At 36.4% G+C, this 23,739-nt stretch overlaps 2 pseudogenes; one reads left to right on the forward strand and one right to left on the reverse strand.

Annotated features, from left to right (window-relative positions):
- The first annotated feature begins 4,855 nt into the window (after positions 1–4,855).
- Positions 4,856–19,869, forward strand: LOC113351791 (annotated as a pseudogene).
- On the reverse strand, positions 19,118–22,267 carry LOC113348879 (annotated as a pseudogene).
- Between the last annotated feature and the right edge of the window lie 1,472 nt (positions 22,268–23,739).

Raw genomic sequence — 23,739 nt, forward strand, 5'->3', positions numbered from 1 at the left:
TATGAGTCAAGTCTGTATTACTAACCTCGAACAAAAGGGTGATTTATACGTTGATGGTGATACGTCTCCAGGTTCTTCAGAGTAACACGAGTTTGTCTCAACATTTCTAATGTCCTTAGTCTAACCTAACAGAGTTGACTCGAGTAATTTAATCAAGCAACTTCGAGTTTTGGAGCTAAAATACGACAACCAAACTTAACAAACCAACACTTGGTGGGTTCAACTGAGCAATGCTCTAACAACTAAAGCGCTCTCCGTCAATGTACAAACTCAAGTAGAGCTGCCAACCAAAGAAAAATATGAATCTCATGTATAAACCGATAATGTCCAAAGTGAACAAGAAGTTGACGCTTTTCGTCAAAAATTCGTTTTTTGCTTCAGAGACCTACAGTTCAAGTCAGAACTAGACAAATGATGGCTCAAAGCTGGCCGGACAAACTTCCATGGCATGTCAACTGCACATACGCTTGTCCTCAACAGCCGCATGTGGTAAACAATGATTCACGCGACCAGAACTATGCAACATCTGAAGATTAAGTGATGACAAAGAAGGGGGCGGTCAAAGTGAAAGTGATGACGAATAAAAATGAGGAAAATAAGATCAATAACAATCAGGTAAAGCAAAAACTCCAAAGGGACCACTGAAGAAGAAAGGAGAACACATGCCCACTCCGGAGAGCTGTTACCTCGCGCCTCTAGTCAACCTGTTTACGGGTCACCCATAGATAAAATAGAGTCTTTATGGGGGTACAAACACAGTTGGGTTGTTGCCGTCTATACAACCATAGTAATTATCTCAATTTTATGCTATGTCTCGAAAGTTTATTCAAGCTATCACCAATTCTCCGTTTGGTATTTTAATTATTTTCTACCGGTATGTATTTTTAGGATTATGTCGATGCCATGCTCGTTCTAAGTTTGGATCTTTAGGGGGTAAAATGATTAAATGATCACTTGATAAAGAAGCAAATGTAGTGAGATAGCTCGTAAGTGTTTCAGGTTTGTTAGTTGTGGTTAATAATTTAGTGGTCGGATATGATAAAACTTTTCTGCCTTTTGCGATAGATATTATGCGTAAACGAATACTTTCCATCTTCTGGTTGGCGATATGATAATAACTTCAAATGATGTACAATTGAGTACTGGTCTAAGGATATCATGTAAATCCATGAGGGGAACAACTACGTGAATTGCTTGATTTGGATAAAGACATCCATATACACCGATTCTGGGAATCTCATTCCACAATTTTGCCAGGCTTACGAAATCGGTTGATATAGACATCGTCCACCAATTTTGTAAGTTCGAAGAAATGAAAGTTTCTTGTTGGTTTTTTTAGCCATTAATATGTCCATGTGAACATTTGCATCGACCAATTCTAAGTAACCAATTATTTTAACGGTTTGTTAAGACATAATTGGTCGACGTGGACATTCTCGTGAATCGATTATGTCAAGTTATTATATAGTTTTTTTTTAAAAAAAACTAGCCCTTGGGGTCTTACTTTATATAAGGAGGACCTCTTTCACATGCCTAATTTGTTTCAAACTTGCATTTGTTATTCACTCATACTTCATTCACCACTCAGATAAGACTTGGAAAATGACATATAAACCAAAAGAAGATACGAAGCTCTTGAAATCGATCATTCCCGTCTTCAACGAACGTCCATATGAACTTTATTCAATATTTTGGAAGAGAATTAAAGAACTTTATTATGAGCGCATCGATAATCCCACTTGCAAATGGAGTGACTTAGCATTTAGATTAGACTATACCATAGAAATATGCGAGAGTTTCGTAAAATTAGAAGAATGGTTAACGACCATCATTTCAAAGATTTTCGTAGGGATAAAGTGATTAATTTAACATGTTTATTTAGGGCTGTCAATAAACTTCTGAAGTTCGAGGTCCATTTACGAAAGTTCGACATCCTATAGGATTTAATCTGATTTGTTGGATTTCGGGTTTCAAAACCGGATATATTATTGGACTTTACCTCTTAACCTTATCTGAACCAGATTAGACAAATTCCGTTTGACTAAGTTCCGACATACGATAAGCCTAGGGGTGTACTAGTAATTTTTAACCCCTAGGATACCCTTTATAAAAATTAACAACGTGGTCTAGGGTTCTTGGTTGCATTTCAGACCGAAAAAATAGTTAAAAAAGATGAGCTGATCTGCTGATGTCGTTAACTTATGGTATTGATAGAGGAATCTGATGGTTGCTTTACGAATATTAGTACTTGTAGTAGAAGTTAAGAAGAATACGACTTGAGAGCTCAAATTGTAAGGGATTTACACATGTGTTTGCATTAGAACTTCAAGTACAAGCCAAGAAAGTAGAGTTCAAGGAAGAACCGGTTGCTGCCATTGATATCTGGCAGTGAATTTGAGTGTTTGTGAATATTAAGTATCGTTTTGTGTTGTGTATGATTTCATGTGCGTAGGGGAGGAAATATAAAGGTATTAGAATCAAGATGGGAAACATCTCTGAAGCACCAGTTTCTCGCACGCAAGGTGCTTGTCGAAAAGCCTGAACTAAAGATAACAGTTAACATATCGGAATTTATCGGAATAAAATCTGATATCCGATAGCTTAACCTATCAAAATCATATTTGATTTTTTGAATTCCGTCAAATGTTGTCAGATATCAGAATTCCGATAACAGTTAACCTATCGGAATTAGATCGGTCAAAATCCAACTAAATTTTATCCGTTGACAGCCCTATGTTTATCAAGTGCATTACATAATTTAGAAATTAGTGCATTACACAGTTCAACATGCGTATGTTTGAAGCTTACATATTAGTATATCGTTAGTGAACCTATGATTATGTTTGTTCAACGCGCTGTCTTCCTTCGCGCGAAGGAGTTGTTGTTCACAGGCCAAAATCGTATCACACTCGGGTTATATGAAATCCCGCATTCACCGATTATGTTGCTTCAATCGGCCTTTCGCATCCACCAACTATGTTGGTAAAATCGGCCTTTATGTCTACCTCCGCCGATATTTTTTTCTTTTTAAATAATGAAAATATGAATGATTTTTTTTAATGAAAATGAAAATGAAAAATGAATATGAACAATGAAAATGAAAATGAACAGGATCGGGTGACAGAGTTAAAATGACAGACAACTCACAAACTGCCCCGACCACTGATTTTTGCCACTTTTAATGGCTAAAATCAATTGATACAACACGCGGGTTTTGTTTTAGACCTCAAGACCCGATTTAATAGGCAGTAATTGATTGACTTTCTACACTCTGAATCTCTCTCTTAGATTATCTCCTCTGCGTTCCTTCTTCTTCTTCCACTGTGTGTGACAAAATAATTAAAAGTTCTACCATCGGATAGATTAAATTTATTGTTTCTTCTTCTTCCGCTCTGGAAATGTCCTACAATCTTGAATGTTGATTCAGTAAGTCTAGAATTTGTGATTATGTGGATTTTTAAAGCTTTTCAATTTTAGGACTTTGATTTGGGAATCTAGGTTTGCAACCAAAATCAAACTGAAAATTTTCAATTGAAAGGCCTCTTTCTTTTTCCTACCACCATAAGTACTTTTATTTTTAGATAAATCTTCTATCACAACAATACTATCGTAATATACAAATCCTAAATCAAAACCCTAAAAATAGGATTTAAAAAAAAATCAATGTAAAAAAAAAATATTCTAGCTCACCTAATACAAGCGAGAAACAATTTTGGTATTTTAAAACGTTTGTATGGTAATTGAAATCGTTGATTTCGTCGATTGACTGGGTTTAATTTCGTTTGTTGCAGGAGAAGTGAAAGAATAATCAGGAAAGTAGATGGAGAAGCTAACTTAGAAAGAAAGAGAAAGTCTGAAGTTTAAACCGGGTCTTTGATATCCAACCAAACCCGTGTTTTTTATTTTAAATCTCAGCCGTACGAAATTGTGACATCCATTGGTGGTAAGAGTCTGTAAGAGACTCTGTTATTTTAACTCTGTCATACGATCCGGTCCCAATATATAATATGAACTCCAACATTTACTTTAAAACAACCAACCTTTATATCAACAAATATCTCCCGATTCTTAAAGTTTCTGGTGGATGAAAAATCGTCATATTATGTCATGACTGTCATCTTATCCACTGATTCTCGGCTGGTGTTCCTAAAAAGTAATCAACTTATTCAAAAAATATCATGTTAATCAAAAGTAGTTAAATTCACATTTAATACAATTAATTAGCAATTCACATGATTAATTAGGGTCACATTAACCATCAATTCACCGAATTATTTTTTAAGCACTATCCACCTAAGGAAAACTCACAACAATAATGCCTTAACATGAGCAATCGAAGGTTCATTTTCATTCATCGGTTGAAGTTGAACCAGCGACTTCTCACCTATAAAATTATGTACTTTCTGAATGAACTTAAAATTTCAGCTTTCCTTCACTGAGCTTCCACGCTTCTCTAATGAGCTTTGCTCTCGTCCTTCGTAAATTTGCCGCAAGCACGAATCCAAGTAGCACGTGTATTCGTGGGGAAAATAGTACCTTGCCTGAATCTAAGTAGCACGTGTATACATCTTGTTCGTGGGGAAACTAGTACCTTGCCTGACATCACCACCGGACAATGTCCTCATCGTATTAATGTCGGATTTCAAATTACTTTCCAATGTAAATAATCTTTCGTTTCCCCACATCACTTTGACTTAAAGGTCAAAATATCACTCCCTCTCTCAGTCATAATAACCAGAGAGGAGAAATTTACTTTACTCCATAGTTAGGGTTTTTCACTCCAGTGAAATCCATGGCTGACGACGCCGGAGAAATAGAACTCCGGAGCAGTTCAAGTTAAAGCTCAAGCTCTACAGAGTTAGTAAAGGACCCGAGAACGAAAGCAAGAAAATATCAATTGGACTTGTGTAAGAAAGCAGTGGAAGAAAATGTGATTGTGTATTTAGAAACGGGTTGTGGGAAGACCCATATTGCAGCTCTGTTGATTTATGAGTTAGGTCACTTGATTAGGAAACCTCAGAGAAGTATCTGTGTTTTTCTCGCTCCCACTATCCCTCTCGTTCTACAGGTAATTATATATTTTCCCCTTTTTCCTTCATTGCATTGCAAAGTAGAGTATAAGATAATAGTTTACTCTGCATATCATTTTCTGCTTTTTGGCTCGTTTGCATGATAGTTTGTTAAATGCCAAGTAATGCGTTGGTTGTCAGGCTGCTGATGATCTGGTATTGCTCCATTTAGGCCTTAGTGATGCATTTACTTGAATTTTATGTAAAAAGTAGTGGTATTAGAGCATATTCCTTTTTGTGAATATCTCTTAATTTCCAGTAGGGTGCACAAAAGGAAGAAGTTTAGAATGGGTGGATGCTGTGTGCAGTTGGTTTGGTGTCACTACTGTCATATTTCAGAAACAACTTGTTTATAAACATCCAAAGCATGATGTTTTATGTGTCTCAAGAATTGGATATGACAATACATGAGAATTTGGTGCATGCGCCGATTCCTTGTGTTTAATCAATACATCAATTGAAGTTATTGAACATACTTGATTTGTCCTGGGACGTTTCTTGGTTAATCCTTCTCAACAGTAATGCAAATGATTGTGTTTTAGTGTTTTATTGGGACTTATCTGAGTTATATTAATTTTGTTTCACTAGCAAGCAACCGTTATCGAGGAGTCTACAGATTTTAAAGTTGCGAGCTATTTTGGTGGTGGTTCGAAGCGCTTGAGGAACCATGATGAGTGGGAAAAAGAGATTGAAGAACATGAGGTATCTCGCTTTTTATCTTTTTGCTTAAGGTTATTGTGTTCTTTTAGAAACTGGAGGTTCACGTATCTATTGTTTCTAAGAAAATGACAATCGATGCCTACACAGATGTAACACTTACTGATGCAAACCGAGGGTAAGGAATGTATATTTTTGTGACCACCTAAACCAAGCATTTGTGTTTCTAAAACATCAGTGTAACATAATCCCCTGCTCTTCTTTCTTTTCCCTTCTTTTCTAATGGAAAACAAATTGTCCTTTCCTCCTAGCATGTAATATGTATTGAGTACTTTTTGTGATAGGAGGATTTGTAGTTCATGCGTCTGGGTTTGTTATTCACTATTGTGGCTCGTACTATACAGGTTCTTGTTATGACCCCTCGAATACTTGAACAAAATTTACACCACTGCTTCATCAAGATGGATCTATTGCTCTTTTGATATTTGACGAGTATCATCATGCACAAGTTCAGAGTAGTCATCCTTATGCGCAAATCATGAAGGTGCATGTTATTCAAAATTAATCTTACTGTACCAGTTAATTTTCTTCTAATTTTTATGCTTCATTGGGAGGGAGTAGGCTGTGGGAACATGTGGGAGGTTTTGTCTTGTTTTATACTGAATCTATTGACTACGATGCAGGAATTCTACAGAACCGATGAGCCGAAACGTCCCCGTATATTTGGCATGACTGCTTCTCCTATAGTAGGGAAAGGTAATTTGTTCTATTGCTTGATCTAACTCTGCTTTATAATTTTGAACTGATATTTTTTTTTTGGTAGTAAACTTCCTTGCGTCTTTTCATTTATCCACAGTAAATTGGTTCTTAGAATTGCAAGAAGAACAATTAGTCCTGACATCCGGGCTACAATGACCCACCTTAGAAACTTACATGCTATTTTAGAGTAATCATCTCAAGCTTTGGAAGGAAAGACAGCGAGGCACCACAACTGGATTACAGTTGTCGACCCTAAAGATTTAAGGGATCTACTAGATTTTAACTGTCTCAAGGTTATGTTACCTATATGTTTGAATTCTAGATACTGTACGTCATATCTTTTCTTATTTTTCATCTTTCTTACTTTTGTTTTGACACTTCGTTGATATTTTTCGTGATTGGGTATTGGCTTCTACCTTTCTCTTAATGCCAAGATAAAATCTGCATGCTTGACTTCTTTCATGTGTTTAATAATTTCGGATATGTTGCTGCTTCAGGTGGGTCCAATGAAGAGAGTCTACCGAAAGGCATCAATAGTCTCGAGAAGCTACTTGATGCAAAGGTGTGAGCTGAACTCTACTTTAGGTTACAGAGTCTTTGATGTACACATCTTGTTCATAAGGATCACATTTTCTTAGATAAATAATTGTCATGACCTTTACTTGAACCAGCATTAACATTATCAGCACCCAATTCTTGATTTTTAACTGACCTTGAGATAACTTTTATTATACATGAGACCTTTATGTAACTTGCGCTCTCTAAGGTGTTCTATTCATTATAAAATTGTAAGCCTCCGTGTTTGCTACTCATTAATGTTTTTCCTTCATTTTGTAGGTTTATTCTGTTGAAGACAAGTCTGAGTTAGAAAATTTTGTGGCATCTCCCAAAGTAAAATTTTATTATTATGGTCATGTTGTGAAAGAAATTTCCACATGTAACAGTATCTGTGGTAAAAACCTGAATGACATCAAGAACGAGGTATCTTTTACAAAGTGTTGTTTCTATTTACAATTCAACGAGGCTTTTCACTTACTGAATTTCCTATGTGTTAAAACAGTATATTCTATGGTAAGAACAAAAACGGATGATCTAAGTAATCTTAAGAGCAATAAAAAGCTAATTCAGAGGCTACAAATAATCTGATGTTTTGCTTGATTCATCTTGGTCTTCATGGAGCACAACAAGTGAGCTTCTTACCATCCTTTATAATGGCTTTTAATTCTGTTCGCGCATTGTACTTCTTTTAATGTTATTCTTTGAGGACATTGTTTTCTCATTTGACAAATTTATTTAGATTGACCTTCTGTATCTTCAGGAGCTTAGAGGATTAGGTTAAGAAATTGACAGTAGTGTTTAATATATTTGGCATATTCTCGTCATCTAACTTTGGCCTTTTGCGAGTTAGTGTTTCCTGATATGATTTTGTTGGTTGATTATCATCATATGTCAAACCTTTGGAATCTCTTCTGTAAGAACTTTAGAATCTTTTCTTTCAAATCATCTGTTTGTGTGGTTTAATTGTTGGAAGTTTGGGTTGCAAAGAGATTATTCTATGAATGGCTTTATTATATCCTTGATCGAATAGAAAGCTACTCGCCCTTGTTAAAAGCTGATGCTGTATATTCAATTCAAAATTTTGGAGCCCCTTTATCTTAGTTTCACTGAGTCAAGCCAAGCATACATATATGTAATATGCTATTTAGATTAGTGTGATGCATAATCGAGTTTATCCTTGTAATGCTGTATCTTTAGTCAACTGTTAGTTAATGACCCTCCTCTCATTCCTAATGTGTTAGTTATAATAGATTTCTTGAATATTTCTGATTGGTGATTATTACCTCTTTCTGTGCATCCATTTACTTTCTCTTATTTACTTAGGAGAACTATCTTGTGTGCCTCTATCTCTCGTTTTTCCTTGCGATGGCATAGCAGAAGTTATACTGTCTGTTATTCTCATTCTAGTCTCCATGTTTATTTACCTTCACTTGTCTATTTTGGTGGAAGGCCGTTGATATCCTGATTAGTGGTGATTACTCTGAGCGGAGTGAATTGATAGAGACAGAAGATAGATGTTCCATTGGAGACTCCTTAGCTGATCAGTATTTAAGGCAGGCTGCCGTCGTATTGGGTTATTACTTCAAAACTGTTATACCTTTGCTCTAAAATTTCCATGTTTTAGTGTCTATCATTCCTCAACTTTTCTGATCATTTTTTGTTGTTGTTGATTTCTGAATAGGCAACAAATAATCATTACATTTCTTATAGTTGGTGCAAGAGAGAAATAGTGTTGTTTGGTCAGCTTACATACAAAACTGAGCAAATATTGGTTATTATATATGGACAATTAAGATGTTCGGCACATAATGAGCTATAAATGATTTCTCCCGGAGTATAAAATAATACTCTTCTATGTTGGACGCAAAGTACTGGCATATAATCTATCCTTTAGCAACCTTACTTAGAAATGCAACCTAAGCTGGATGAATTTACTACAAACTCCAAACTCCCTTAAAATTTTCAGCATATTAGGGACTGTGTCCTGCAGATTAGATACTGTACTGAAATCAGGAAATTATACCACAGGATCCATGACTTAGGGATTGTTTATGCTCATGGGAGCACAGGAAACTTGTAGAAATCTATGTTACGTATAATCAGAACTATTCCTGACTAGATGTTTCTTTCTCTTTTTTTCTTAAGTAGAATCTGTAGATGGCAATGACAGCTCAAAATCTGGCGATGGCTATGATATTTCAGACACTGTCAGTTGCAATGATATCGCTGGATCTGTAGATGGCAATGATACCTGGGGGGTACTAGAGGAGCCCTTCTTTTCAAGCAAGTTGTTGGTGCTTATCGAGCTCCTTTCAAATTATAGGTTGGTAACGATTATGTTTGTTGTTCTGTTAAATGGTATTATAAAAAGCTTCTTTTATTGATTGCAGTATTGGGAACGGTCAGCTCGACTTAATTTTCAGCTTATTTGTTTCCATGTTATTTCAATATTATTAAGTTCCTTGTTTGTATCTTATCTAATTTACACGTTTAGAGTGAAATTATTTTATGCCATTCAGAACAGAGACATTTTCTAGAAATCTGTTCTCCAAGGTGCTGTGAATCTCACTTGAACTTGCCACAAGTCCATTGATCATTCTCATTAGTCTAGGGAGGGCATCGGTTTTCTCTTTTCACGATTTAGATGGAGATTTATTTTGTATTAGATCCATTTCATATGTAGCTAGAGATTGGCATGTGTCAATTGCCTTCTGAATTGATTACAGACTTTCTTGAAGTCCTGGACATTCTGTTATTAAATCATTCTAGTTATTCTTGCTGATGTATACATTAAATTTCTGTTGGTCATCTCAATATGCGAATCAAATATACTTGTTGAATGCAATTCTTTGTTTTGTTTTACCTTTACAGGCGACAACCAGATATGAAATGTATAATTTTTGTGGATAGGATCATTACTGCAAGATCCTTGTCATGCATACTTGGGAACTTGAAATGTTTAGAGTTCTGGAAGTGTCATTTCCTTGTTGGACTTCATTCTGGGTTGAAGAATATGTCACGGAAAATCATGGATTCTGTTGTGGAAAAATTTCGTAATGGAGAGGTATTACTTCCTATATGAGATGGTGTGTTACTATATAGTAAGATGTGAATCGAGCAAGATGAACCATGTGATTTAATAATATAAAAGAAATGAAGATGTAATTTAAAGGGGGACTTAAAATTAGCTAATGACGTAGAATGTTATTTGTGTATGATGTGTCTGTACACATAAATGAGACCAGTAATGCATATAGTATAGGTCTGTGGGTCTATCAAGGAGTGGGCACATACCATCGATAAGTGTATCACCTTAAACCATAAAGCTCTGATACATTGGTACCAGTCACTCGATAAGTGTGAACTGGTCTGGGGAGGGCTAGCACAAAAGTATACGGTCTGTTAGGTTTTGGTGTACATGAATAGTTTTCGCCAACATACAACTTTTATCTGGGAATGTTTATAAGTATTATTTTTTATATTTCTAACAAGTATGTCTAAGTCTAATTCGCCAAGCCACGCAGTATTTCTATTAGGTGGAGATTTCTCGTAGAATTTTTGATCATTTTCTCTTTTGCATTGGTTAAATAGCTCAATCTACTGGTGGCAACCAAAGTCGCAGAAGAAGGACTTGATATCCAAACCTGCTGTCTCGTGATACGGTTTGACCTGCCTCAAACTGTTGCTAGTTTTATTCAGTCCAGGGGCCTTGCACGCATGGCGCAATCTGAATATGCCTTTTTGGTTGACAGGTACTTTCCATAAACATGTTTTCTCTGTTACACCAATAAATTAGTTCAAAATCATGTTTTAACCCCCATCATATTTAAACATCTTGAACATTGCAGGGGGAACCAGAATGAACTGAACTTGATAAAAAGCTTTGTTTCAGATGAAAATCGTATGAACGAGGAAATTTCGCGCAGAACATCAGTTGGGACTTTTGACGAATCTGTGGAAAAAACGTATAAAGTTGATTCAACTGGTGCCTCTATTAATGAAGGATATAGTGTTACACTGCTCGGTCGTTACTGTTCGAAACTCCCAGGAGACGAGTACGTTGATGCTCAATCTATGTTATTTAACTTTTTTTTTTTTTTTTAAACTTTGATTTCATTATCCCAACATCGGATTACTTGTTAACTGGTCTCCTGTTTGATATATGTACGTGCACAGATTTTTTGATCCTAAGCCAGAATTCTTTTATATCGATGATCCGAATGGGACAATTTGTCGCATAATTCTTCCTTCAAATGCTCCAATTCATCAAGTTGATGGTTTAGCCAAGCCTTCAAAAGAGACTGCCAAGAAAAGTGCTTGTCTGAAAGCATGCGAGAAATTGCATGAAGTAGGTGCCTTGACTGACCATCTCTTGCCGCGTCAAGACTATGAAGTTGAAGATGGAGTGGCAGAGTTTGAAAGCAGTGAAGGTATGCGCTCATGCCTAAATAGCTTTCAATTACCATGTATATTTCTTTGCGTTCTGCTGTCAATGAACATTTTTATCGGTACTTCTCTGCAACAGGTGAATGTATGGTTCAACTGCATGGGATGCTTAGCTCTGCTGCTCTTAAAGTACCATGGACCAATTCCGGAAATCCTATCCTCTTGAACTTTTACTTTATACGGTTTGTTCCGGTTCCAGAGGATAGGGTGTACCAACAATTTGGTCTTTTTGTCAAAACACCTCTTCCAGTAGAAGCTGCATCCATGGAACTTGATTTACATTTGGCTCGTGGTAGAATTGTACAAACACGTCTTGTCTCATCAGGGGTGATTGAATTTGATGAAGAAGAGGTATGTGAAATAACTTTTAGCAGAATTTTTGCCAGTAAACAACTCCTTTCTATGTTACTTTATCATTCTTTCAATTTCTGTACAGATTGTGCAGGCAGAAAATTTTCAGGAGATGTTTCTCAAGATCATTCTTGACCGTCCAGATTTCTTTTCTGATTTTGTTCCGTTGGGGATGAGTGATATACGACAAGGAAGCCCACCATCCTTTTACTTGTTGCTACCTTTGAAGCAGCACAAACATGAAAATAGGCTTTTCATTGATTGGGATTTAATTAGAAATTGCTTATCTTCAGCAGTCTTCAGAAGTCCAAAAGTTTCTAGTGACAGTCTTGTAACCCCTGTTCCTCCTTGTGAGTCTTTGGAATTTGCTAATGGTCCTGTGAGTAGAAGCGATTTCTTGAATAGTTTGGTGTTCACTCCACACAACAAGCTATTTTTCTTCGTTGATGACATTCTTCACGGAATAGATGCAGAGAGTCCATTTATGAGTGAACATCATTCAAGCTACAGAGAGTACTACATTGAAAAGTGAGTAATTTTGCACTTAACTGCTTTCTTATTATGAGATATGATACTACTTTACATCAGTACACTCAGTAGTTGGTTGTGTACTATTTAGACACATTCCGAGACATTGATCCACACCATGCTTAGATGGAAAGTTATTAGACTATGGATGACAAGAGGTTCTGTTTTGATATATAGATTACCGGCTTCTTTACATTTATCAAGGTGAGCTACATGCTAAAACCACTAGTGGATACAAATTCTTTATCCTTTTTTGCTGTACATATATAAAGTGATTGTCGTATGTGATCTTTAAGACATTTTATGAAGAAAATGTTCGGTGTTGTTTATTGCTCACACAAAATAGTAAATAGTAAGAGAGACACTAGGCATATATTAATAAATAAAAAATATCTAGGCTAAGGTAACAAATATTGCATCATAGAGATTGAATCCACTCGAGTACTCTCAAGCTTGCGCTCAATAATTGATAGGAGCTTGACAGGGGTAGGAGATTCGAATGTTTTATGAATAGATTAAACTTTAAAGGAATCAATGAGGATGTAATTCCATGAGTATCATGTACATTTTGTTTTGTTGATCATGTTAATGAACTTGAACTGAGTATATAAGAGGAGGATATGGAAAAAAAATGTCAGACAAGATGGTGGAATGATGCAAACATTGTTTTTGATTGTGTATATTGTGCCCTCTTGTATTTGATTGAAGTAAGTTTTCTGTTTTAGTTTCAGTAGTTAATTAGAGACTTTGTGCTGTTTTGTAGCATATCAAAATGCAAAGAGAACCAACCAGGCTTTATGTGATGAGCTAAACAAAAAATCGAACTTCATGATGGAGATATGGCCCACTATAAATGACTACAGAACTCAAGGAGGGCCTATTTTTTTTTCTTTAGTCTCAGTTTACTGGATTAGAATTAGTAGAGTACAAGTTAAATATTTCAATTTAAAAAGATAAAACAGTAAGGGGAAAGTGAAGAAGATTATACTGAGTTCACAATGTTGAAGTGAAACTGAATGATGGATGAATTGGAACATAGAGGTTTAAGATGCATTAAGAGAACCTAGTGATTGCTTTAGTGGACCATAGATAGTGTATGGAATTTTACTAATAGGAAATATGAAAATCAGAAATGTGGCAGAGCCTCAGATATGGAAGGGATTAATTCTAACTGTCATTTCCACTTGTAAATGATAATTGAGTTTCTTTACTAGTTAGTGACATCTGACAGTTTGTTTTATTTGCATTTTAGGTTTGGTATTCATCTTTTATACCCCAAACAACCTCTTCTGAAGGCAAAACAACTATTTTCCTTACGGAACCTGTTGTGCAATCGAGTACAACAAAGTAAAGGTATCCATCTGCTCAATTGATCATAACAAGACACCCATAGGAGGTCTGTTGTGATTAGCTAATTTTATATTTCCTTTGTGTTTTTTTTTCTTTTCTTTTATTCAAGTTAAGTATAAGAATGGCAGTGCTTCCTCCACTTATATATACATGCATTTACCAAAGAGGTGAGATCTATTTACCTCAATTGGAGGTGGTCAAGTGGAAAAAATTACGAGTGACAAAATTATCTAAATCTGTATATGTATAGTGTGTTAATTTTCATTCCATAGGGGGATTCTCAAGATAATATGTTTTGGTGAAAAACTGAAATCTGTTATTGCAACATTGTTGAACCAGATTGAAAGAAAGTCAATGTCAGGTCAAGTGGACATACTTGCTGGTCTCTAACAAAACATGTTAAGTCCAGTGGTTAAAGCCCTCCCCTCCTGCTCTTGTTTTAATGTTCCTTACATTCAATAAAGCTTCCCTTGTGGAGTTTTAGTAATAGTAAATTCATTGGTGGAACACTGTAGAATAGATCATAGCTAAACTAATTCTTTGTTGATGGTTTGTGTGAAAAGAACTATAAGATCCTTTTGTGTCTATAGAGGGATTAAATCGCAAACTGGATTAATCAACTCGTGATTTCTGAGTGGGGATCATCAAGTCCTTCGCTGGACATGTTTTAATAACAATTGTGATCTTTTTTGTTCAAGAAATCAATAAACTGAAGCAAAACTAATGTAATTCGTATTTATTTAAGCTGTCAATGCGGACACACGTGAACTGGAGGAGCACTTCGTAGAATTGCCTGCAGAGCTGTGTGTGCTAAAAATAATGGGCTTCACTAAGGAAATGGGAAGCTCCATGTCGCTACTACCTTCATTGATGGTGCGGCTGGAAAACTTGCTTGTGGCAATTGAGTTAAAAGAAATATTTTCTGCTTCATTTCCTGAAGGGTCTGAGGTTACTGCCCATCGTGTAAGATATCTCTACAACAATGTACATGCTTTATCAGTTTTGTTAACACAAACACACAAGTACCATAAGCACCATTTTTGGAAATTGTATGAGGTGTTACTCTTTAGGTATATATGACAAATTAGAACACTTTTATATATTGTGACAGTGAGGAAATTCTACTGCAGGTACTAGAGGCACTCACTACAGAAAAGTGTGCTGAGCGGTTTTCATTGGAAAGGCTTGAAATTCTTGGTGATGCGTTTCTCAAGTATGCAGTTGGCAGGCATCTTTTTCTTTTGTATGACACTCTTGATGAGGGACTGCTAACACGAAAGCGTTCATGTATCTTAAATAATTCCAATTTATACAATCTAGCAATCAGAAAATTTTCACAGGTAACTTCTAAATCTCATCTCGTATTATCCAAACCTTATACTAGTATTCTATACAGTCCAGTATTTTGTAAGCATTATTATTATTCTTAGCAGAGAACAGTAGCTACAAAATATTCATCATAAGCCACACATAGTATCACTCAAGAGTAGGGTTATTTAGTATAATGTCCTAATGTATTTGAAATGTGATAAAACATAAAGGCAAAATTTGATGTTTCAGCGCTTGGCTAAGCCTCTTTTGCAGTAAGTCAAGACTCAAGATCATATGTGAACACAACCTATGATCAAGCACTTTTTATGTACTGGAAATCAGAAGCCATGGTCATTCACATTTTCTATTATTTAAGCAAAGTTCATTGTATTTTTACATTGTACTGCAGTTTGTTGTGATTCAGAAGGGAGGAAAAAAACTTGAGAGCTTAGAGGACTGGGGAGTTTGTTATTGTAGACTTTTTTCCTCGTAACTACCAAGCTTCAATTTTTTTAGCATTATAATACTTGCTTGCTAGCAGTGAGAGAGTGATCACATATCAATTTAATTGAAAGGGATTTTAGTGGTGAGTGGTGAAACATTGAAAATACTAAGTGGCCAAATATGTTAAGGTTCCGTTTTGATATAATATAGGAGTATTAAGTGCGAAAAAAAAAGGGTTCAAAAAAAGAAGACAAGCAGTGAACATTCTGTTTTTAAGAGGTAGTGATACTTTATAGCCTCTTGACACATATTAGCTTGCACGGTAAGTACATCTGCACTTACTCTTGGTATTGAAGTTGAAGCTATTGTAGAAGAACATAAGCAAAACAAAATATACCCTTATACCTCTTATAATTTAAACCATGTTAGCAGCTTTAAAAGTTATGCCTACATGTATCACCTCATATGTTGGACCCATGTGTAAGGTTGGTATCTACCAAGCCCGTAGGTTTGATTAGGGGGAAGTTCGTGCTTGTAACAATTCTACATATCATAAAGCAAAGATGTAGCTGAGGTTCTTAACTTTTTCTCTGTTGTTGCTTATTTGGGTATACTGAACAAAATATTGTATAATGTGTAGTGGCCAAACTGTGGGCATCATCGGGTCAGCACTGGGAGAAGGGTGGAGCATATACAATCTTTTAAATATTATTGATTGCAACAAAATTCAGGCTGTTTGTGTATGAATTTCAGGTGTATATACGTGATCAAATGTTTGATCCTTGCCAGTTTTTTGCTTTTGGACGTCCTTGTAAAGTGATGTGCGATGAGGGTACAAAAGACACTATTCATCCTCGTCAAGAATCGGAGTCCATGCAAGGTGAAACAGATACTGTTCATGTTCGATGCAGTAAGGGGCACCATTGGTTACATAAGAAGACTATTGCAGATGTGGTGGAATCCCTAGTTGGAGCCTTCATTGTTGATAGTGGATTTAAAGCTGCAACTGCATTTCTAAAGTGGGTTGGCATAAAAGTTGAATTTGATGCTTTTGAAGTTACTAGAGTGTGCAGTGCAAGCAAGAGCTACATGTCACTTGGTGAGGTTGTAGACACTGATGTCCTAGAAAGTTTGTTAGGGTACAAGTTTCTGCATAAGGGTTTACTTCTCCAGGCATTTGTGCATCCTTCGTACAACAAACATTCAGGTGGATGCTATCAGGTACAAAAGCTTAATATTCTTATGCATGGCTGTTAATTTCCATAGCTTAACCATTAATTTCAGAATCACAAATATAAACCTTCCTTCTTTAATGCCCACAACAATGTGCATATGCATTTCATCTTACATGAATCAGGGAAGGAGTTTTTTTTTTCCTTTCATGTCATGAGCTTGAAGACTGTTTTTGTAACATTTCTTGCAACTTTGCACCAGAGGCTGGAGTTTCTTGGAGATGCCGTCTTGGATTACTTAATAACATCATATCTGTATTCAGTGTACCCAAAACTAAAGCCTGGACAGTTAACTGACTTAAGATCAGTTACCGTTAATAATAATTCCTTCGCCAGAATAGCAGTACGTCGTTCATTCTATAAGCATCTCATCTGTGATTCTGATAGCCTCTCTGCAGCAATCAGAGAGTATGCAAATTATGTCCAGACATCTGCTTCAAAGGACTGCCATCTACAGGAGCCAACATGTCCAAAGGTACTAATTTCAAATTAGACAATATATTGGTGCTATTAAGTGCCATCATTATTATACAACTGGTATAATCGATGTCTCTGAATTTCTACCGTCAGTAGAAATATCCACTGTAAGCTTGAAGTAAGGCACATGACTATTATTTCACAATGCCTCTTCTTAAATTATTCATTTTACAACTTACATGCATGTACTGTCGGTGGAGAAGGTTCTTTATAGCTTTTAGTTCTTTGTTTTTCCAACCTTACGGTTTTCTTTTAAGTATTGGAGTAATAAAAGCACTCGTCATTCACATGTATTTTTCTAAGTCTTTGTCAAACACCATAAGATGATTAACTTATGGCTCCATGGGTAGAAACAATTTGAGAGGCATTTACATGCAGAGTACCACGTTCGATAAGTATTATGAAGGTACACTGACCTGCAATTTAGAAATCAAAATGCTTTCTTCTCGATATGTATTTTCTATTTTAAGTGCCCCTAGAAGTGTATGGAGCCTTTTGTCTGGTTGAATTTACAGAACATGTGCGGTTTGGCATCCTAACTCGGGTTGTTAGTATAATTTATTGATAGTTGGCTTAAGCTTGGCACGGTGCCTCGTTTATTTAATAAAATGGTCACCTAATTGATCTCCAAAAATGGGTTTGCATATAGGATATTACTGCCTTGTCCTATTAGGTTTTCGAGTCTTTTCTTGCTTCCGTTAATTAGAAACCCATACAGCCATTGAATTGTGTAAGTATGCAATATTTAAAATCTTCTATTGAGCTATCTAGAGTTATAAATTTTGAATCAGAAGATATAACTGTGCTTTTTACTGGTTCAGGCTCTTGGTGACCTAGTTGAATCTTGTGTTGGAGCCATGCTTCTTGACACCGGATTTAACCTAAACTTCATCTGGAGTATTATGCTCTCCTTCTTTGACCCCATCATGAGCTTTTCAGGGCTGCAGCTTAATCCTGTTAGAGAGCTTCAGGAACTTTGCCAATCACTCAAGTGGGAAGTGCAGTTTCCAAATTTAAAAAGAGGTGGCGTTTACATAGTCCAAGCTGAACTGAGAGGGAAAAGTGTGAGAGGGAAAGATGTTCATTTAACTAGTTCTGCAACAAACATCAGCAAAAAGGCTGCTATGAGATCAGCGGCAAAAGTGATATTCTCAAAATTGCAAGTAAGAATCTCTACTTCAGCTTCCTTTCATCCCACCTGTTATTTTCTGTTTATTGTGCATAAACTTATAGATACCATTTCCAGAAAGATGATTTTTTTTCTGTTTGTTGCCCTTGGTTACACGTACATTTTTTTCGCTTCTTCCAAGCAGTACAACGTTTGTTGATTGCCATGCCGGTTATTCAATATAACACAGATATTATTCTCAGACTGATGCCAATTTATTCTGTTATGCAGGCTCAAGGTTATAAACCTAAAAATAAAACACTGGAAGAAGTTTTGAAGTCAAGTATCAAACAAGAGGCAAAGCTTATGGGATACAATGAAACTCCCACCCAAGGCGTTGCTACAGATTCTGATCTACTTGAAAATTTTGAAAGACTTTGTGTGTCATCATCTGCAGATGACGATAACATTAGCAAGGCTATCAATGAAGGGCCTACCACTAGTACCTCCTACCAAAACTTGCCAGCATCTCCTATCTTAACAAAGAAAAGGAGGCAAACTGAGAATCATAAAGATGGCAGCTGTGACAAGGCTTTAGCCAATGGCACTGGTATTATTTTGAAAATTATAGTTGTTCACTTAAAGGAAGACATTACACAAACAATATCTGATCTTACAGACCTCTTACTCTTGTATCATTACTTGCAGCGATGTTGACCTCTTCCAAAGGATCAGCGAAATCTCGTCTGTACTAGGCATGTGCGTCCAATTATTGGAATCCTCCATCTTTTGAGTGCTGCAGCGAAGAAGGCCCGTCCCACCTGAAGATGTAAGTTCTCGGTTTAAATTCTAGTAATTGACAGCATATGTAGCTTTTTTCCTTGGTGAATAATCATCGCAAGTTGTTTTGATCTGGAGCTTTAATAACCACATAAACAGAGGTTGACCTGAATCCTCCCAGCTTTATTTCTCACTTCACCTGCATATTGGAGATCCGAAAGTTCCTTGTCCAACGATATGGAGCCCAGTGTACTCTTTCAAATCGTTGATTTACAAAGTTGACAAGATTATTTGTCGTTTTCCTATGACTTGTTATTAGTCCGTGCATAAGCTTGCTTCAGTAATGCATCTTGATTTGGTGCGTGAAAGCACTGAGCCCTCACTTATTGTTTGTGCAGGTTCACTTACAAGGTCACTGTAGATATAGAGGGTGCCTCAGGCACAACTTTAGAGTGCTTCAGCGAGCCACGAGCAAAGAAGAAATCTGCAATGGAGCACGCTTCAGAAGGGGCATTATGGTATCTGCAGGGGGCTGGCCATTTATTGTCAAATTAAGAAAAATTATGCCTAGGCGCATAATGTTGTTTGTAATTATGGTCTTAGCTTGTGTATCAGGTAGTAATCTCTTTTTTTGGTATAGGGCCCTTACCAGAAGGGTATATATCAAGTAGTTAGACCTGTTATAAGGAAAAATATAGGGAGTCTTCCTTTTGATACAATGATGACTAACCATATTCTGTAAATGTATATATACATAACCAGTATCGGTATAGAAAAGTATAGGAGAATTTAGTTTTAAGAAAAAATTAGTAGGAAAACTGGAATATCATATATATGTGCGAGGATTAAATTTATATAGTGACCTTGTTGCCCTCCTTCATGGTATGGATGACAAAAATCCATTTAATGAGTCTCCTGTGGATTCTTCCCACCACCTGTGGAAAAAAAAAAAGATAAACCCGAGAACCTTTTTGGAAGACAAACACTCACGGATGGCAATAGTGTGGCAGTGGCAGTGGCAGTGGCAGACATGATAGTGTGTGGACTTCTGAAATTGAATAAGTTAGTGTAAAATCTCCTGCTGGCCTTTTAGGAGGTGATCCGCCTAAATGCTAAATCTGCTCTGCTTGGTGACCAATTTACTCCATTGTAACACCATTGTTTAGCCTTTTAGGAGGTGATCCGCCTAACGGCTTAAAAACGGCCACGTGGCTGAAAATTCAGCCATGACTCGAAATGTTAGCAATGAAATTTGTTTTATGAGCTAAAAACTGCTTTTTAACTTAAAATCTGTAACTGTAACTCTAAATTTTCCTGTGAATCCATCCATGACCCCAATATCTGCACCTGTCAGTCCTTAACTGAACTTAAGCAACAGATTCAATGGCGTGATTTGAAATCTGCCATGGGACTAAATGTTACATAATGACCCAATGTGGTTGGTGATTAAAAAAATATCACTTGAACCAAAATCTACCTCACAACCTGAACTACAGGTATAATTAACTCAGAATCTGCATTAGCTTCAGAATGGCTAATTTTGCATTAGCTTCATAATGCAAAAACAACCTTTATAGTGGTTTTCACACCCAACCATAGATATTTTATCAGCGTACACGTCTCAAAATGGTTTGTAACGGTTGCTAAATGCGAGAATAGATATACACAGCTACATACTCATCTAGACGGTAACAATGTCTAAGTTCATATGCAATGTCGATGTAATAGATATCAAGAAACCAAAATTATAAGATGTTATATGGAGAAGAACAAACAAAAGAACTAGAACATGGTATTTCTAGTTCTCGCTACAATACTTGCATAGCAAAACATGATAAACATTTAATTTATGCACTTTGATAACTACATTGTCTTTATGTCATTGCCAACAGAGACCAATCTCTAATTCAAAAAATTGGAAATCGGAAGTTCTACACACCTTATCTCTTCCCTGGTTAAATTGTCCTGGATTCTTAGACGGATCGTTCCCTCCATTCTGAAATGAATCTTGCCCACCCAGTGGACGAGAAGCAGCAGGAACAGGTCCTCTTTGGGCGTGTTCATTCCTTGCAACCTGCATTGCTTGTCGGCGGCTATCATACCTTTGGCGTGGTCTCTGCCAACTTTGCTGGCTATTACTATAATTGAACTGAGGTCTGTGAATTACTTTTCCATCTACAAATAAATCTCCTAACAAGCACACAAAAACAAGGATAATATCGCTTAAAAAAATCATAAAGATAGATATGTTTATACTAAAATCGATGAAGTGATGAACAGTTAAGAATAACATTTCTTTTGTCACAGCTACTACCTCCATAATCCTTGTTTGGAACATCAAGATACGAGTCAGGCAACACCCAAAGAACATTTGGTTGTTCTGTGATCAAATAAAACCATACAGAGGTTTAACCAACAAGTGGAAACAAAAACTATTTTCAATAACCATTTAGGAAAGAGCCAATTCTCATACTGGAGGTCAATACTTCAAGTCCTTGTGCAGACCATTTTCTGAAAAGAAAACATTACTCTTAACCAATAATTCATTCAAAACATGTACATACCTTTTACTTTCTCAGATAGTTCTTGAGAGATCAAGGCACCAAAACCATCATAAGTTTAAGTACAAACTGAGTAAATCTTCTTCTTTGCCTCTTCTTCACTGAATCACCACAAATTCAAAACCAAAGTCAACAGAAACCAAAATTGGTCAAGAAAATAAGTGAAACAAAATTCAAAACTAATCAAACCTTCCTAAAACAGCAGCCAGGGTTTTGACATAAGTAGAAATCATTTCATCTTCAGAAGGTCTAGGGTCTTCAGGAAACTCCAAAAAAAATAAGCCAATGTTCATAATCACAACCATCAAGAAGTATTGTTTCTTTAGGTGGTCTGTTACTCCAATTTGGAGATGGATCATTTAATTGAGAATACCCTCCTGAACCACTTGTTTTAAACCTAATTGGGATTTTCCTTGGCTCTGGAAGAATTTTCTCATTTAATTTCTCGAGTATAGAGTGAGATACTCGGTTACAAAGTAGAAATGAAGGAGATGACGACGATGAAGTGGAGAGGGAAAGAGATCTTCTAACTAAAACCCTAAGCGCCATTGTTTTCTAGAGAGAAGGTATTACTCCGAAAACCTGTTTGGTTGATTTATGGTTGTCGTCGGGTTTTGTTTTAACCATGGGATGAGATTTGCCCATTTTGATCCCACTATGGACTAACCGGGAACCAAACTTGTAAAACCGATGGACAAATGGGTAGGATTTATTGAACTACCCATTGCGGTCCATCAAGTGCTGCATGTTTCTTCCAAAGACTGGTGGTTCTCTTCCAGGAAACTTAATCACAATACCCCTTAAAATTTATCTTTTGATATGTATCCTTATTCATTTTTAAAAAATACCCTTATCTTCTAAAAATGGACGCAACTAGCACAAATTGTTTCCAAAAGTGGAAGAAATTTTCTCAAATAGACTCTATTTTTTTTTTACCCTTCGGGGGTATTTGTGCAAGGTCAACCAAAATGGAGAGTATTAGTAACATTTCCACTTCCTTAACATACACTTGTCGATTAACTCCAGCTGTGCGTCCCTACATAATCCGCTGGCAGTTCAACTAAACCCGCGCGGCTCTCATCTGGCTACCAACGGATAAATCTGAATTTGATCATCCAACTGTTCTAATTATTTTTCCTATAAATTCAGCTCATTTCAAATCCAAATTTGCATATTCATACCTTTAAATCTCTCAATCCCATACTATCTCAATACTCATTTTTCCTTCATCTCAAGCACACCTACTCATACCATCTCAATCTATCAGAAAATTTCTAAAAATCTCTTTTTATAACAAGCATGACAACCCCCTCGCAAAAATCACAACAAAGATTCACTAGGGTTTATGTGTCAAGCTCACCATGAATGAAGATGAATCAATTTGTATGAATTATGTATTCTTTACATCAGGTCAAATCAATGGTTGCCAGCAACAAGGGAATACGCTTTGTCAAAAGATTTTTGAAAATTTTCGTGAAGAAACCGGTAACATAAATTCTCGTAATCCCGAAAAGGTTGGTTGTTCATTGTTATCATGCAATTAGCAAAGATATTAGCGAATAGGTAGCTTTGATCATGCAAATGTTTCGATGCAAGAAAAGTGGTGAAGGTGAACCAGGAACGAAGATGCCGAGAAGAGTGGCAAAGATTCCCACAAAGGTGGTTTCCAATACGAAAGCTGTTTCAACATTTTGGGGGTACTTAACGAATTTAATCCATACGTGTTGAAAGGTAATCAAGTGCCAGCGAGATCACCATATGGTCAAATTTCGCAGGATTCTTAGAATGGCGCATCTGTTTCCTCAACGGAAGGAAATGCATCTCCACATGCTGGGTCTCCAAGTAGTCGGGAACAACACAACACCAATCTGGATGTTAATACCAATGTCAAAAGAAGAAGGGGAGGGGTCAGAAGACCGAAAAAATAACTAGAAACACAACCCAAAGAGCAACAGAATGAGGTTCAAACGAGTTCAACTATTCTCAGCACAAAGAAATCGAAAGTCATGTAGTACAAGATAGAAGAGCAGACAGGGGAATGGCGTTAAGGCAACTTCTAAAAAGTCGTCCTTCGTGAGAACAACATTACGAGGATTTTAACAGGAACA

The sequence above is a fragment of the Papaver somniferum genome, chromosome 2 (genome assembly GCF_003573695.1).
Source record: "Papaver somniferum cultivar HN1 chromosome 2, ASM357369v1, whole genome shotgun sequence".
In the NCBI taxonomy this organism is placed as follows: Eukaryota; Viridiplantae; Streptophyta; class Magnoliopsida; order Ranunculales; family Papaveraceae; genus Papaver; species Papaver somniferum.